This window comes from Thamnophis elegans, chromosome 3, assembly GCF_009769535.1.
Source record: "Thamnophis elegans isolate rThaEle1 chromosome 3, rThaEle1.pri, whole genome shotgun sequence".
NCBI classification, from domain to species: domain Eukaryota; kingdom Metazoa; phylum Chordata; class Lepidosauria; order Squamata; family Colubridae; genus Thamnophis; species Thamnophis elegans.
This window is the reverse complement of record NC_045543.1, coordinates 20436952-20449376: the sequence shown is the minus strand read 5'-3', so window position 1 is coordinate 20449376 and position 12425 is coordinate 20436952. Positions and strand designations below refer to the sequence as shown.

The 12425-nt window shown below is 37.5% G+C and overlaps 1 protein-coding gene across 1 annotated transcript in view; it reads right to left on the bottom strand.

Moving 5' to 3' along the window:
- PLCB1 (phospholipase C beta 1) overlaps positions 1-12425 on the bottom strand; it is a 199665-nt gene that overhangs the window by 149580 nt on the left and 37660 nt on the right. The gene's annotated exons all lie outside the window — the stretch shown is intronic.

Genomic DNA, 12425 nt, shown 5'->3' with positions numbered 1-12425 from the left:
TAAGGATCTGATTGCAAGGGAGGAATGCCTACTACTGCTTCCATCAGATTTCTTTAATAACCATTGCCTTGAAAGGTCAAAATGAGAAAGAGAAAAAATTGCCAACCCAAACATACAATGTGACTTCAACATTTCTCCTTTTAGCTTTATATTTTAGGTGTCAAAAAAAGGAAAAAGTTTTAATGAAGGGAGTTTCAGAATAAGTGTTCCTAGAAATCTATGAATATGTGTCCTATTGATTATATTGCAGATTGTACTGTGCTATCTTGATTCTACTAACAGTTGCAACAGTTCTCACAATATTGGAATCCTAATGCCCCACACACTCATGTGAGTAACAGCATGACTTTTGCCAATTTTAGTTTGGCATCGGGCAATCGCTCAACAGGGGAAACAAACATACTTTACATTGCAGAAACAAGTTTGAAAATTGCTCTCCAGCTTATCTGTTTTGGTTGAATTTAAGAGTTTAGAAATTACACATTCAAAAATTTCCATAAAATATGACATAACAGACTGATGAACACCCCGCCAGCTCAAAGGTGGCTGGCAAGTTCCACAATTGCTCTGGATATTAAACAGAGGTGGTTGTCATATGAAGAAATATAATTAAAAAGATGTGTTGTTCTCAGTGGCAGATTCATGCAGCTTCCTGATGTTTTTCCTAATATCGTGCTTTCTTCATAAGGATGCAGATATCTGAATTAGAAAGCTTGCACTGCTTGCAAGCAGCAGGACAAAGACTTTCCCAGCCAGAAGCTGTTTAATGTCTCTTATTATAATTTTTTTTCCATATTCTCATCAAGTTATTTTTATTGTATATGTGGATTATCACTGCATGAGAGAATGAATTGGTATAAGCCTATCAATCCAGCACCTTTTGTTATATCTTCATCAGAGTCATTGTGCTGGGAAGACAAATCTCTATAATTGGCAGCTCCTCATAGAAGTTCCTCGTGATATTTTGAACCTTGGAAGAATGAGATTTTTAATAGTTCAGTAGTTCAGTGCAGAACAAGCCATGTCATCAGCCTTCACTCCCAAGAATTGGAGAACAGCATGGGCCATCATAAGACAATAAAAAGGCAGAATAAATAGGATTCCTACTCCATTCTTGATCACAGTGTGAACCCCTGAAGAAATCGGCATTCAACCTTAAGACTTTGTACCAAGTTGGCAAGGTGCGTCAATAGAATCAAGGATGTTAAGATACTTTCTTGGATGTCCCAAAGATGCTTTTTCAAGAGGCAACTGGACTTTCTTTGGGTTTTTCTAAAAAGATGTTTTGCATCTCATCCAAGAAGCTTCCTCAGCTCTGAAGAAACTTCTTGAATGAGTTGAAGAAGCTTCTTGGATGAGAAGTGAAACATCTTTAAAAAAACCCAAAGGAAGTCCAGTTGCCTCTTGAAAAAGCACCTTTGAGCCAACCATGACTTGGAATCTCCTTAGACATACTTTCTTGGGGGAAACAAACAATAAGAAAAACTACCTTTCAAAATTCAGAAATAACAACCTAGCAGAAAATGAATCCTTTTTTTAAAATGGCCATACTTAAAAAAAAAAAAACTTAGAATGAGCAAAAGTTATCAAGTCCACAAAAATCACACTATCAAAATTTGATAACAATATATAGAAAGTTAAAAGAAAAGAACTTACAGAACGTCTCAAAATTCAAATACCTGGTACTTTCATTGGCATTGTGAGGTCAAAATAAACCACTAAGCAGCCTTCTTAACAAAGTCTTACTTGATCTCAGAACAAACCATAACCTTCAAATCAATACTGTAACTAGAACTAGAAGCAAAGCACTTCAATGAAAATAATGTGCTAATTCATATTGTAGTATCAAAAATATAAACATATGTAAATTTAATATACATACTAGAAGATAGTCTGCAATATGTATAGATATACTATAAAAAGATGGCATTTTTTCTTAAAAACATATGCTATTTTTATTCTTCACCTGAGTCGCATTTTAAGCTTTTTTCTATAAACACAAAAGAATGAATAGCATGATTTTAGCTAGGGAGTGAATACTCTGACCTGTTCAACTGATACATATTTTTGTAATTAACAAAAATATAGGTTAGCAGATGAGCTTATTTTAAGAACATTCCTGCAATCTATTTATACACGTATCTGCACATGAATTATTCAAGAGTAATGTGCATATTCTTTAATCATCTATTAAAGAATAGCTTCTTTCTGTTAAGCTGGAAAAAATCCTCTTCTTCTTCCTTCTTTTTTTCCAAGAAAGAGGTTTAAAATGCCTCATTACAATATCCATGATATTTTTACTGCTTATTCTTTAAAAAAAAAGAATATTGCTAAGGCAATAGAATGCTTTTCTAGATTTTGGGAATTTCAGATACAGCTAAAAATAAAAAGATCATTAAAAAAATCAACTCATTGTCTTATTTAACAGATAAGATGTTCTGGAATCTACTTAAATTCGTTTATCTGGGATTTTCTCTGTTCTTAATTCCTTATCACAAGAAACTTAAAATTATTATTATTTTTCCATTCAAGCTTCAGCTCATAGCAAAAGCGAATCAAGGATTTATTTTTCCTTCTTTGCTCAGGGATAACTGTCTTTGCTCATCAAATCTTGTTGGACTTCCTAAAATCAAGATGTCCTCTTAGGGAGAGGGAACAAATGTTGAAGATGTACAATAGAAACAGTGGTGAGTTTCAAAAATTGTTCAAACCTACTCTGTGGGTGTGGCCTCCTTTGTGGAACTGGCTTGCCACCCATGTGACCGGATGGGAGTGGCTTGCCACCCATGTGACCGGATATGAAATTATGAATTAGTACTTAGGTCGGTCCAAGTAGCTATTCAGAAACTCTGGCATTGAAGCATGCAAGTCTTAAAGCTGTCAAGTTACAAGACCCTTGCACCCCTAACCCTTTAAAAAAAAACTAGGGGTCTTCAAACCTGACAGCTTTAAGACTTGTGGACTTCAACTCCCAGAATTCCTCCTCCAGTCACGTTGGCTCAGGAACTCTGGCATTGAAGCATGCAAGCCTTAAAGCTGTCAAGTTACAAGATCCTTGCACCCCTAACCCTTTAGCAGTGGTGGGTTTCAAAATTTTTTGGAACCTCTTCTGTAGGTGTGGCCTGCTTTCCGGGTCCACTGGTGGAACCTCTTCTAACCGGTCCAGTAGATTTGATGAACCAGTTCTACTGCATAGGTGTGAACTGGTAGGAACCCACCTCTGAATAGAAACATCCATTAATAGGATACCTCTAGTATTTAATATACAAATTAACTTGGCAAAATTATAATTATTAAATGCATACTGTTAAAATACTGTTTCCAATATAAAAATAAACTGAATCTACAGTACTTATGAAATATAAAAATGCAGTTAAAAACTCACACTCTAAAAAGCATATAATAATTGTATATTTGATGTCCCTTTGTTACATTATTTTCTCCACCGAGCATCTGAAAATCCCATTGGCACCTAGATTGTCACTACATTCTTCTGTATGAGGCTGAAATACTGCTTATGTTTTCTGGGTGAGGGAATTATATTTGACTTTTTTTTTTGTGCACCAAAAGGAATTCAATGCTTTTAGAGCAAAGGGCTACCAATGAAAAGCCATTTTGTCTCTGTCTCTTTAGCAGTAACAAAAATGAAATGGATCTCTGCGGGTCTGTGCAGATGTCCAGATATGAAGGGCAACACTGATGTGGTGTCGACTGTCACACACCTGTACCTATCAGGAACTTCTTAAAGATGCTGTATATCTTTTCCTGGAATGGTAATGAGCCCGGCCAGTTTAAATAGGCTGTGCAGATTCTTAATCACATTTTATTTTTCAAGTCTGGATCTCTTCACAGCTCTAAAATAAACACATTATCAGAAACAAATGAAATCACAGAGAAAATGTAGTTTTAGCACTGTGCTGATGCTGCCTGTCACCAGCCTAGAATGCAGAACTTGTGGCAATTTAAACTGGAGGAGAAGGCAAAGGTTGCTGAACAAAAGGTAGAAACGAATCTAAAAAATAGCACTGTGACATATGCAAAGAAGACTATGGCACTGAGAGGAAATAGGAAGCTCTTTCTATAAAATGTTTGCTCTATCTCTGTCTATTATTTTTGTGTTGTCTTTTTCCTCACTACGGAATGATGTTTCAATCGCTAGAATTTTTCGGCATAAAAGATGCTCTGTTCTGTCAGCCTCTTCCTTTATTATTTGCCTATCTTCAGATGATCGGAGGGTCTCTCAAGTTATATAAGAGCAGCTCAAGCAAAACCTGAAAGGTTTCACCCTGGTTGTTCTCTGGGATGCCAACAAAAGCTCTCAGTATCATTTTATCTTTTGATACCAATCAGAACTATTCAAGTCGAGACTCTGACAGATGTCCAGGCAGACTATTCCTATGAACATACCCTGTCTTTTCAAAACAGAATATCTTCTTTTTGCATATAACATGTTTTCAAAAGCATTCATATTTAACATCAGAAAGATATATTATTTTTCTGAGAGAGGAATGCATCAAAAGACTATGGATGCTTTTAAATCACAGGCCAATTAGAATTCTTCAGAATTCTGGCTACACTTGTGAACAGGAAATGTAATAATCAATGCACGTATCTTTCTAATTGTCTCACCCATGTTTCAATATATAGATGCCTGAATCTGTGATACGTTTACTGTTGACCAAACCAGGCACCTTGGCTTGTTCACCTCCCAAAAGCCTGAAGTTTTGGTTTCTGAAACCAAAAGTGAAGATTTTGGTTTCTGACCCTGGATTGTTCTAAGTGGGATGCATCAAAGCGAGACAGTAAATGAACTGGGGATGGAGAGATCTGGGATTTGAGGACAAGGATAATGCTCACTTTCTGCTACAAAACCTGACTTAATATCTTATCTGAACTCAGCTGAAGCACCTTTTGATGCTTCAATTAACATTAATTTCAACCAAATTAAAAAAAAATGTTTACATATTTTCCAATTGCAATTGCAATTCAGCTGATTGCACAAGTTACCTTCGTTTTAGCAATAAATAATGAGATGATGAGATTATTAATGTTTCCTGGGAGACCATACCAGAAAGAACAAACAACAACATTTTTTTTTGCGCAATAAAATCCTTTTATGATCTAGTGTGGAAGTGTTAAATAAAGACAAAAAACTAGGAGGAACTTTAAGATACGAATAGAAATGAATTCAATCCACAATTGTTTGGTTTGCCAGGCCCTGTAAGGAATAATCTATATGTTTGTTAATAATGCATACTCACTTCTATACATGGTATTCGCATTACGCCTTGCCCTGTCCAACCATAAAAAGGTAAATAAGGTCCTTGACTTATTACCATAAGGGAGCCCCAAATTTGTTGCTAAGTGAGCATTACTGCATTTTATGACCATTCTTGCCACAGATAAGAGAATCACTGCAGTTATTAAGTTAGTAACAAGGTTGTCATGTGAATTTGGCTTGCCCATTGACTTTGCTTGCCAGAAGGTCGCAAAAGGAGATGACATGACCTTGGGGTACTGCTATAACTTTCATAAGTATGAGTCAATGGCCAAGCGTCTGAATTTTAGACAGGTGACCATGGGGAAGCTGCAATGATCGTAAGTGTGAATATCAGTCATAAGTCACTTTTTTCAGTGCTGTTGTAACTTTCAACGGCCACTAAATGAACTGTTACAAGTCATGCATTAGAAACCTAGTATCCTCCCCCTGATTTACTACCATAAGGAATTGATGGAAGTGATCACTCACTTCTGCAGCTATGATACTGACTGCTATATCTGCTAGATAGCTCATGGTGAAAGGCCCTGCCAAGAATATTTCTTAGGACACTGTTGGGACAGAAGAGAGCCAATATTTAAACACAGACTGAAAATAAAATAATCTGCTAGGGTGAATGCCCTGCACTTCATCCTCACTAGTAATCCTCACATTATTGTCCTGATCAATGAAAAAAGCAAAGTTCCAAAATGGTAGTAAATCCAACGCTATGCTCATTCTTCCCAGGTCAACAGAGAATTGTTTTGTAAACTATTGTTGGTCTAATGAAATGCTTGTGGGTCAGTAATTTAGAAAATCCTTCACAATCTGCTATTTCCTGAGGCATGACTACAGCAGCTAAAATAAGAATAAACTAAATAATAAATTAGCCAGTTTGGTCCAGTGGTCATGGCAACAGGCTGGAAACCAGGAAATTATGAGTTCTAGTCCCACCTCAGGCATGGCCTTGGGCTAGTTGCTCTCCCTCAGCCCAATCCACCTCAAAGGGTGGTTGTTGCGAGGAAAATAGGAGGAGAAAGGAGGTATGTTCACTGCCTTGAGTTATTTATAAAAATAATAAAGGTAGGATTTTAAAAAAAACTTAAATAAATAGGTTTCAAGAGCAGGGTCATATTCAAGTGATGGCTGAGTGGTATATCACAATGACAGTAATCCTAGAGCCATCACTCCATCCTGTCCTCTTAAGATGGTGCTTCAAATTTTAACGTCCTCTATTTTATCAACAGCTATTACTGACATAGGTTACTGGCTATTTTAAAGCTAGTCATTTTCAAAAAGCAAATTTAAAAAATTGTTTACAGAAATGCCTTTCCTTCTAGAGATGCTGTTGAATAACCATAAACATGTCATCTTGAGAAAACAGTTTATCTATTAGTGATGATGTGGTCCTTCCTTAAACAAAATCTCCAAGTTAAACTCTGTGGTGATTGGCACTGGTATCTGGCCCATTAAAAGAGGATCTGTAGGATAATTCTTTCTTTCTTCTTCCATTCTAGATTTCTGAAGCTATCTATTTAAATGACAGAGTGATCTTTGAGCCACATACCTTTGAGACAGAGACAGAGACAGAGAGTATCTGTAGACCCCTACCTGAAGAAGATATGTATCTCAGTGGATTTTGTCTACCGAAAAAAGCTAGGCCCATGACCTTGATGATCTAGTGCAGACATTACATACCTGAGGGAAAGGGACCAGCCATTGTGACCTCACACTGATGTTACCTGCCTGAAGGAAGGACATTGGCTCTTAACATCACATTGATGCTATTTGCTAGAAGAAGTCTGACTTACATAGCAGAAACAAAAAGGTCTTTCTTTTTTGCATAAAATGGACATTTTATTATAATCTTAAAACTAGGAGTCAAATGTAAATATTCTTTATATCCTTGGAATAAGCATAGGGAAGTCATTCCTTGTATACATTTGTGTTTTCCTTTTTTTTTCTTTAGATCTTTTCACACTTTTACTCTTATTCTCTTTTTATCCTCTTGTTAGTTTCTCTTGTTAGCAGTTGTTTTATGTGTATTCTTATAAAATATATTAAAATGAGAAACAGAGGGCCTTGCGTTATCAAAAGTAAAGACAAAAACTGTTTTTTATTTCCTATCTTTCCAGAAAGATATTCGGTTCAAATAACAAATAAGCTGCAATGAAAATTAAGGAAAATGTTCCATTTCTAGCCAGATATGTCATATTTATTTTCCTTTAGCTAGAAAATAGGGCATTGGGCCATGATGTTGGATGATCCCTCTTTGGAGTTTTCATTATATGTTACTTCATTGCAGCTAAGAGTTTTCTGTTGCTTTGAATTTATTTTTAAGTTGCTTTTTCATTATTATTTAAAGTCGTGTGTTGAATGGGTAGCTATAGAAATGTAAATGATAAATGAAAACGGGTGGCAATCTTCTCCAAGCTGCCTTCCAGAGATGTTAGCATCTCATTTAGAATATGCCAAGTTATGAAATGTTTCTTCCACAGGGATCAAAGGAAAGGAAAGAGATAACGTTCTCAATCGAGGAACTTCATGAAAACAGCTGTAAGAATCAAGATTTCTACAGGTGAGAAGGGAGGCACTAATCTCCTGTCTCAACAGAAGACATTGTACTTCAGCGAGGAAAAAGCAAAATCTCTTATCATTTCAGTTGGAAAATCCAGCCTTAATCTCTACCCTTTCAAAATGCAGCTAGCGGTAAAAAGGAACAAATCTGCCCATCAAAAATACTAAAGCTAGGCTTGCCTATTTCTGTAGTATGAACTACAAATCTCTTGCTATTTGTTAACTCATAGCACAGATGTTTCATTTTATATTTCAAACTTATCTTCTTGATCTTTTTAATTAACTAATGTGAAGTGCTTTAGCTCCTAGCTATTTGAGAACTGCTACATAAACAGTCACGAGGATTTCACGTTACAATAAAAGCTTTCATTAAACTCCTAAGTTAACCTCATTAACAGGGACACTTGGTGTAAAGAAATGGAAGTCAATTTATTATCTATTGATACAGAAAGTATTCAAAGATTAAATCTAGTGATAACAAATAACTCTGAGCATTGCAATGGGCAGAGAATAGGTTCCCCTTTCTTCCTTCGTAATAAACTGAACACTTGGAGAACATTCATGTCAAGCATTAATTCTAGGGAATTAATTAATTTCATGGGAAATGACTTCTCAAGTCAAGGTTATTGGAGCTCATATGATCTTTATAAAATGAATTTTATATATATATATATATATATATATATATATATATATATATATATATATATATATATATATATATATATATATATATATGAAAAATGGATCAGCTTAGCAGCAATCTACTTGAAAAAAGAAGAGAGAATGCAGGAATGTAAGCCCTTGTTTTGTGCCATTTTTATCCCAATATATAGGATCGTGTGAATAGAAATTCCTCCCTCACGCGGTAAGCTCTAAAGCACAGCGATATTTTCCAATTGCTTGGTGAATCAATTAGTAAAAGAATCAATAAGTAACACAGGAAGTAAAACAAGAAAATACAGTAAAAATAGCAAAGGAAAATAGATGATTATCTCACGCCTGAACTATTGTAATGCGCTCCACGCGGGGCTACCCTTGAAGAGCATTTGGAAGCTTTAACTGGTGCAGAGGGTGTTGGCGCAGGCAGTTCTTGAAGCCCCTAGGATGTCCCATGTTACACCACTACTCTGTGGGCTGCACTGGCTGTTGGTTTGTTTCCAGGTGCAATTTAAGGTGTCGGTGATTACCTTTAAAGCCCCACATAGCATGGATCCAGGTTACTTGAGGAACCTTCACTCTCCCCACTCAGACTGGCCCACCCACCTGTGCTCGCAGATCAGGGGTGGGTTTCAACCGGTTCACACCGGTCCCTGCGATCTGGTTGGTCGCTGAACCCGGAAGTAAGTAACTTCCGGGAACGGCGAAGCCCCCCCCTGCACCCGCGCGCGCCCGCACACCTGCGCCCGCTCCTTACCTGGTTTTTACGAATTCTGCGCTTCCACGCGTGCGCAGAACGCATACAGCGCCTGCGCGATCCTCCAGGAGCAGCTGGAGCATCCAACCGAACCGGTTGGAACGGGGCGAGAAACCCACCCCTGTCGCAGATAAGGCATACTGTGGGCCCCGTCACTCAAGAAATTTTGACTGACAGAGTCCAAGAAAAGAGTCTTCTCTGCCATGGCCTCAGCCTTTTGGAATATTGTCACCCTGAGGTGAGAATGGCTCCCCCTCTTCTGCCCTTTGAGGAGACTTAGCTCTGCCAGATGGCTTGGGGCCCTAATGGGGGAACATCACATTGGGGATGGTTGTTGAATTAAAAGGCATTTTCAGCACTTTTCCCTTATGTCTCCTTTGGTTCTGCCCTGCAAGTTGTACTTTCATGGAGTCCTCAGTTACTATGAAGCATGACTTACTTGGCATGAGGTTTATATCAAATACTGTATTGAAAAGAGTGCTGCATTATTAAAGTATATTCCAAGTGGAAAAGCAGGGCTCCCATGCTTTGTACTTCTGCTAGTGTGGCCTACTGTCAAGAAAAGAGACATGCCGTCTTTTTTGGAGTATAAGACACGTCTTTTTCCCTCAAAAAAGAGGGTGAAAATCTGGGTGTGTCTTATACACTGAATACAGTATTTTTTGCCTCTTGAAACCCCACCCCCTTTGCAAAAATGGGCATGCATAGCTTTTAGGAGGCTTACAGAGTGTTCCTGAGGGATGGGAAGGGCAAAAATGAACGAAAAATGGGCCATTTTTTTGCACGTTTTTGCTCCCCCAGTTTCTAGAAGCACTCTATAAGCCTCCTAAAAGCTATGCATGCCCCCCCCTTTTTTTTTTTTTACAAAAAACAGACCTGTTTTCATGAAAAACAGGTCGTTTTGGGGAGGACTGCAGAGTGCAAAAACTGGTTTTTTTTTTAATTTGCCTCTTCAAATCTTGGTGCGTCTTATACTCTGAAAAATATGGTATCCTTCTGGATGCAGCCCCCCCCCCCCCAAGCAAGTGCTTCACATCCTTTCACAAATGGAGATTTATAAGAGTGTGGCCAAGCTCTGTATAAATTAACATTGTTTCAACAGAGAAAATATAAGGATTAAATGAAGATTGAGATAGTAACACAGCTCAGTCTGGGTATGTAATGCTGACTTGCCTCTTTAGAAATGAATTTTAACAAAAAAATGCTTCCGGAGTATAAATGCTTAGTTCGGATAGCTACAGATTCAAATATATAATTCAATTAAGTCACATTTTTCAGTGCTGCTTTAACTTTGAATGGTTGCTAAATGAAGTGTTGTGGTCTAATGTAAATAACTCCTTTGTTGAATCATCTGATGAACACTCAGAATCCTCTGAAATAACAGATTGCATCAGTTTAGAAGAGATGGAACAGGAAGATCATGTTCCCTTAAGAAGAAATGTTTAGATTTATTACTAAGCCTGCAAAGGATTTTCATTCAGTGTCACCAATTGACTTAGCTTATATTGCTGGGGAGGGTTCAGCACAACCCTGAAATTTAAGTAATGGCCAAATTTATTATTTTGTTAGACTTCCAGCAGGTGCCCTCGCCTCTCATTTATGCTGATTCAACAAAGCTTCATCACAGGCATTTAAATTAAGGGATTATCCCTTTTGATTTGCCTAACTTTTTACTTGGAAAACACAGGAAACGAATGTCTTTTCTAGATCTTTTCTTAAAAGGTAGATAATCAACAAAGGAAAAACAATACTAATCAAGGAGAGAAGCAACCTAGAACTAAGGAGAACTTTCCTGACAGAACAATTAATCAGTTGAATGACTTGCTTTCAGAAGTTGTGAATGCCCCAACACTGGAACTTGGAGATTATCCAATTAGAGATTGGATAAGCATTTGTCTGAAATGGTGTAGGGTTTCCTGCCTGAGCAGGAAATACTCAACTGTCTGAGCAGGGGTTGGACTTCTAGGAGACCTCCAACCTTCCAACTCTGTTATTCTGTATGAAGTTGTGTGCCCTACACAGTAGATACTTATTTCTACTCAATTATATAGCCCACACCATAACTTGGATGTTAGGAGGATTTTTCCTTCCAACTGAGAAGAAGCAGAATCAAAACTGCTTTTTCTTAGTAGATGCACCATTGAAAGTGTACACTCATTTTCATCTGTGCTTTTAAAAATAACTACCCAGAAGATTAAAACAATTGGTGCACATAAAGAAAGCATCAAATATAAACTAAAATAATATCTTAAATAGAGAAGACTAAAAGTTGAAAGTTGTACCATTGTACAGCAAGGTGGGAAAAGATAGCTCTATGTAATTAGGCCCGTACAATTCTTCACCTGATGTGTGGTTGAAATACAGTGTCCAGCAACTCTAGCTAGCACTTGATTCTCAGTCCTGTACTGGAATATGAATTGACTGAGATTCAATGCCTTAAAAAGGGAAAGGTTCCCCTTGCACGTATGTGCTAATCGTTCCCAACTTTAGCGCGTGGTGCTCATCTCTGTTTCAAAGCTGAAGAGCCAGCGCTGTCTGAAGACATCTCTGTGGTCAGGTGGCTGGCATGACTAAACGCTAAAGGTGTACGGAGCACTGTTACCTTCCCACCAAAGGTGGTCCCTATTTTTCTACTTGCATTTTTGCATGCTTTCGAACTGCTAGGTTGGCAGAGGCTGAGACAAATAACAGGAGCTCCCTGCGTTAGGCGGCACTAGGGATTCGAACTGCTAAACTGCTAACCTTCTGATCGACAAGCTCAGCATCTTAGCCTCTGAGCCACCACATCCCTTTATAGCAGGTTTGCGAACAATATTTGGATTGGAAGTTATAGCTCATTATATAGCTCATATTCAAAAGTTATTCCTCAAACGTGAATAGATTATCATCAACTATATCAATTCCAACATACATACTGCTCTCGTCTTTGCTCCATTGCCATATGAAAATTCCAAGAGAAATTTGTACAATGACCTGTTATTTTGATTAGCATACACAGGTCTTTTAATCTGATTTTGCCAACACCAGAAATTATGTGTACAATACTTTCATCAGAATATGCCCCATTGTGCATATATGTGGGATAAAATAAAGCCTTGGCAATAGCTGACATTTCAATAGATAGCTACGTTAAAGCCACAATAAATTATTCTATTTCACCTTGGTCTTGTCACA